Here is a 5,134-nt window from a genome sequence, read left to right as displayed (position 1 = left end):
CTCCAATTTGTAGAGGTCATTTTGAATTCTGATCCTGTCATGCAAAGTGCTTGCAATCCCGCCCACCTTGGTGTCATCCGCAAATTTTATAAGCATACTCTCCACTCTATTATCCACATTATTAATGAAAATACTGAATAGTCCCAGACCCAGTACAGACCCCTGCAAAACCCCACTAGATATCACCTCCCACTGTTACAGTGTGCCATTGGTAAACATCCTTTGAGTAGGTTTTTTCAACCAATTGTTCTCCCACCTCACAGTAATTTCATCTAGACCCTATTTTCCTAGTTTACTTATGAGAATGTGATATGGGATTGTGCCAAAAGCTTTACTAAAACCAAGATATCTCATGTCTACTACTTCCCCCAATCACTAGGCCAGGAAACCTCTCAAAAAAGGAAACTAGGTTGGGTTGGCATGACAAATCCATGTTGGCTATTACTTACCACCCAGTTATCCTCAAGGTGCTTACAAATTCATTGTTTAAATAATATATTCCAGTGTCTTTCCAGGTCTATATAACTGCCCAGGTTTTGTTTGTTCCCCTTTTTACAGGTAGGTACTATGTTTGCCTTTCTCCAGTCCTCTAGGCCTTAGCCATTCTCCATGAGTTCTCAAAAATAATCACGGATGATTTCAAGATTGCTTCAGCTAGTTCCTAACCTGAATTTCATCAAGCCCAGATGAATATATCTAAATTATCTATATATTCTCTAACCCATTATTTCCCACATTTTGGCTTGTGTGCCTTCTCCTTGGTTGTAAATATTAATTGTGTAAAGTAACTGTTCATAATTTACCTTTTTAGTCAAGACTGAAGCAAAATAGATATTAAACATCTCAGCCTTCTTTATGTTGTCCATTATTAGCTCTACTTCCTTACTCAGTAAAGGACCTACACTTTCCTTCATCTTTCTCTTGATGCTAATGTATTTATAGAACCTCTTCTTATTGCCTTTTACGTCCCTTGCTAGGGGTAACTCATTTTGTAACTTTCTGATTTTGTCCTTGAATGCTTGCGCTATGCTTTTGTACCCCTCTTCAGCAATCTGTCCATGTTTCCACTTTTTGTAGAATTCCCTTCTGATTGTCAGGTAATTAAAGAGCTCCTGATGAAGCTATATTGGCTTCTTGCTATTCTTCCTATTTTTCCTTCACATCAGGACAGTTGGCTGTTGTGTCCCTAATATTGTCTCAACATATGTGAATGCTGACAAAATAATCATGATTTTTATAAGAGAGTGGAGTTGTGAAGACTTATTGCTTTTTTGCTTACTGTGCTATGATCTATGAATACAAATTTCAGGATGCATAATACTAAGTAGGTCATATTTTAAATGTATCATGAGAACTGTTGGGGGTTTCGTTTGTGTGAGAACAACAAGTTTCTCTTCACTTGAGAAGCTATAAAAGGCGCTGGAAACACCTCCATTTTGCCTCTTTCCTGCTCAAACCTCTGGACTATGAATTTATACTAATGGAAGCATTCTGACCAAGGGACTGAGGACCTATCAATGACTTGGAAGCAACCAGAGACTTAACATGCCAGGTGTTCATTCCATCACTGCTACAAGCTGATCCAAGTACTTTGCAATTATTGTATGTATTTGATTCCTTTCACCAATTTTAACTCTCACCTTTCTCTCTTTAAAATCTAAAGGTTTATTTATAAAGATACTAAAGGACTAGCAACAGTGTGATTATTGGCTAAGAAGAGTTATATATTGACCTGGGTATGTGGCTGGTCTTTTGGGATCAGAAAAACCCTTTTGTTTGATGAAATTGGTTTTAAATAACCGCTCAGCTTTAAATCTAGTGTCTGGGTGTTGGATCCAGGACTGGAATGCCTAAGGAAACTGTTTTTTTGACTTCTTGTTACACAGTATGGTGAAACAGAAGTTTACTTTTGTTGCTGGTTCGGTATATTTTATGGGAGAATAACCACCGGTTTTGTGGGGTGTCTGCCCTATTTCTCAGCAGTTTGTCCTGAATTTGGTATTCTCAGTTGTGACCTGTGTTCCCTGTAAGCTGCGTGGGTGGAAGGTGGTGATGTCAGGGTGTCCCCTTCTCCCCCCCTCCCCATCCATGTACCCCATCGCCACAGAGCAGGGGAGAGGGGACACAGCCTGGTTCAGGACTCAGAGCTGCTGCAGTGAACGCTGAGTGAGTGAGTGCCTTTCTAAAGAGACAGGGCACTGCTCTTAAGATTTCCCCAGCAGCCAGCTCACACAGTCTCTGTCTCACATGCCCCCCTCCCTCTCTCCTCTCCTGCCTATGTACCCTATCTCTGCAAAGCAGGGGAAGGGAGACAACAGGGCTCAGGACAGAGCAGGAGAGCTTTCCATAAGAGTCTTAAGGAGACCGCGCACAGCATCTCTCAGAAACTTTCCCAGCAGCCAGCACACACAGTCTCTATGTTACAAGTCTGTCACACACACATCACACAGCGTCTGTGTCACATACGGACACACTGTCTCTTTCACACTCACCTCCCAACATATACTTGTATTATTGTTGTTGGTGTTACTCCTTGGTACCTCCTGCAATGCACATACATTTTCTGTAATTTTATTATTTCAAAGTGTGTTATTTCAGTGTTTTTATTGGTCTATGCATTTCATAATTTTTACTTCTCTTACACTTAAATTTATTTCTCTGAGTAGTGAGTTCTAAAATGCCCAACCTGACCTGGCTGGAGTAATTATCTCTATGGTAACTTTTTAAAAATATATATTATATCTAGGTTATTTGTTTCTACTGGTGGCGCACATCCACACATACCTCAATGCACATAAAATTTATTCTGCAAATGGATGGAAAAAATCAGAGGGAACATTGGCTGTGACCCACAGAAATACAGTGACAACTCTATAAAATGCTTGTAAATTGCAGCATGCATTAACCTTACAAGTAATTTTCCGTATTACATGCTACAAGGTAAAATACAAGTTTTTGTTTTATAATTGTAAAAATGCCTGCTCTGAATTTGTGAACTCAGATGGGAAGAGTGGCTCCCCCAGCCCCTCCAGGAGGACTATCAAAATTAAGTGGGCCATTGTAGGACAAAAGCTTTGTCAATTGCCTCATCCATCCATGGAGAAGTACACGTGGAAGGGCTCATCCCATCCGTTTGAATTCTGGAAGAGGGAAATAGAAATAGCTAGAAGGAAGATTTTTCATTTCTTTGCTTTTAGGACCTTTAGGCTGGAGCTAAGAACCAAAAAAGCAGAGATCCCTGAGGCTGACTTGGGTTAAGCCTTACAAAGGCATTCCATACTGACAGATTACTACATTTCTGTCACCTTTTGAATCACAGCCTGAAATTCATTTGTCTATACATGGTTGCTTGCTTTAACCTGTAAATAACTCATTTCTTTTTTTCTAGTTAATAGATCTTTAGTTAACTACAGGACTGGCTACAGGAATGGTCTTTGGTGTGAGATTTAAGATACAAGTTGATCTGGGGTAAATGACTGGTCTCTTGGGATATGAAGCAACTTGAATATTTTGAGATTTTGGGGGTAAATCACCATTTATCACTAAATTCCAGGTTGCCTGGGTGGCAATATAGAAAGCAGAGAAGCATCAGGTCAAAAACTCCTTCTCCTATAAACCATTCTGTACAAGTCTCTGATATTACAAAAAGAAGAACAATGGAGCCCTTTAGAGGCAAAAAAAAAAAATCCTTTAATATTTGTAAATCAGCTCCTAATGAGAATAAGAGGATTAGTGTCCTTCTGCAGCTCAGCTCCGGTCCTTTTAAAGAAAACTATGTATGAATACAGGACAGTCCCTACATTCCTGAACCAGGACAGTCCCTACATAAAAGTATAAATGGACACAAATCAGATATTAGGAATGGCAATATACAAAAACCTGTAGGAGAACACTTTAACCTCCCTGGACACACAATAGCAGATTTAAAGGTAGCCATCCTGCAGCAAAAAAACTTCAGGACCAGACTTCAAAGAGAAACTGCTGAGCTTCAGTTCATTTGCAAATTTGACACCATCAGCTCAGGATTAAACAAAGACTGAGAATGGCTAGCCAACTACAAAAGCAGTTTCTCCTCCCTTGGTGTTCATACCTCAACTGCTAGAAGAGGGCCTCATCCTCCCTGATTGAACTAACCTCGTTATCCCTAGCCTGATTCTTGCTTACATACTTATACCTGCCTCTGGAAATTTCCACTACATGCAACTGACGAAGTGGGTATTCACCCACAAAAGCTTATGCTCCAATACATCTGATAGTCTGTAAGGTGCCACAGGACTCTTTGCCGTTCCACGGTAAGACTGCAACTGTAATCTAGCAGTTCACTTTTTTTCCCCCTCCATTCCTGGAGACAGTGCAATACCAGGGCGATGCATGGGGTGGACAGAGGAAGCTCCTAGTCCATCCCCCGTTCCAAAAATCAATTTAATATACAATCCTCAAATAAAGGACATATCAGATATTAAATTGATAAGAACAGATTTAATAATTTTATTAAAATGTTAAAATAAAAAAATGGTACAGAGTTTAAGCATAGAAGTTTCTGGTTATCAGGGAATAATGTACAGATTATCAAGGGGTGCGAAGTTTGTTTTAGGATCGGGTGGCGTAAGGAATACATAATCTGCAATATCCCCGATTGGGGGTAAAAGGTTAACGGGTCAAAGTACAGACATTGAGATATGAGGGTATATAGTCATATAATGGCTATGTTCAGGTGTGGAGTATAATGAGTGGATATGATGATGAGGATGGATTTACCCTCATTTGGTGAGATTTAATGTTCAGTGAGTTTATGGTTCCAGTTCATATGGTCCAACGGAAAAAGTCTCTCAGTTCCTTTCTCATAGTTGATGCACGATGTCATTCCAGCTCACACCTGGTACTGTCGGTGACCGGTGATGTGTTTGATGTAGATGTCCCTGGACCATCGGATGGTGTCTGAGATCATGAGGCGCCGCATGAGCCATGCGTAGTGTCGACCGATCCCACAGGTCCGCAGCACACGCTTGTTGCAGGGGTCCCAGGCACCCAGGGCTCCGACGATCAGGGCATCCATCTGCACCTCGTAGTCCTTCGCTCTCAAGGTGTCGGCCGGGGGGCGTATTTTTCCAGCTTACGGGCTCGGGCTTTGCAG

At 40.9% G+C, this 5,134-nt stretch overlaps 1 non-coding gene across 1 annotated transcript; it reads right to left on the bottom strand.

The window, feature by feature from the left end:
* Positions 1 to 4,326: 4,326 nt before the first annotated feature.
* LOC140908038 (U2 spliceosomal RNA) lies at positions 4,327 to 4,517 on the bottom strand. Its single transcript, XR_012157743.1, has one exon. It is a non-coding gene; the product is annotated as a U2 spliceosomal RNA (small nuclear RNA).
* Positions 4,518 to 5,134: the final 617 nt, after the last annotated feature.

This window comes from Lepidochelys kempii, chromosome 2 (assembly GCF_965140285.1).
Source record: "Lepidochelys kempii isolate rLepKem1 chromosome 2, rLepKem1.hap1, whole genome shotgun sequence".
Taxonomy (NCBI): domain Eukaryota; kingdom Metazoa; phylum Chordata; order Testudines; family Cheloniidae; genus Lepidochelys; species Lepidochelys kempii.
Note: the sequence above shows the minus strand (reverse complement) of the source record. Positions and strands in the feature narration are given on the sequence as shown.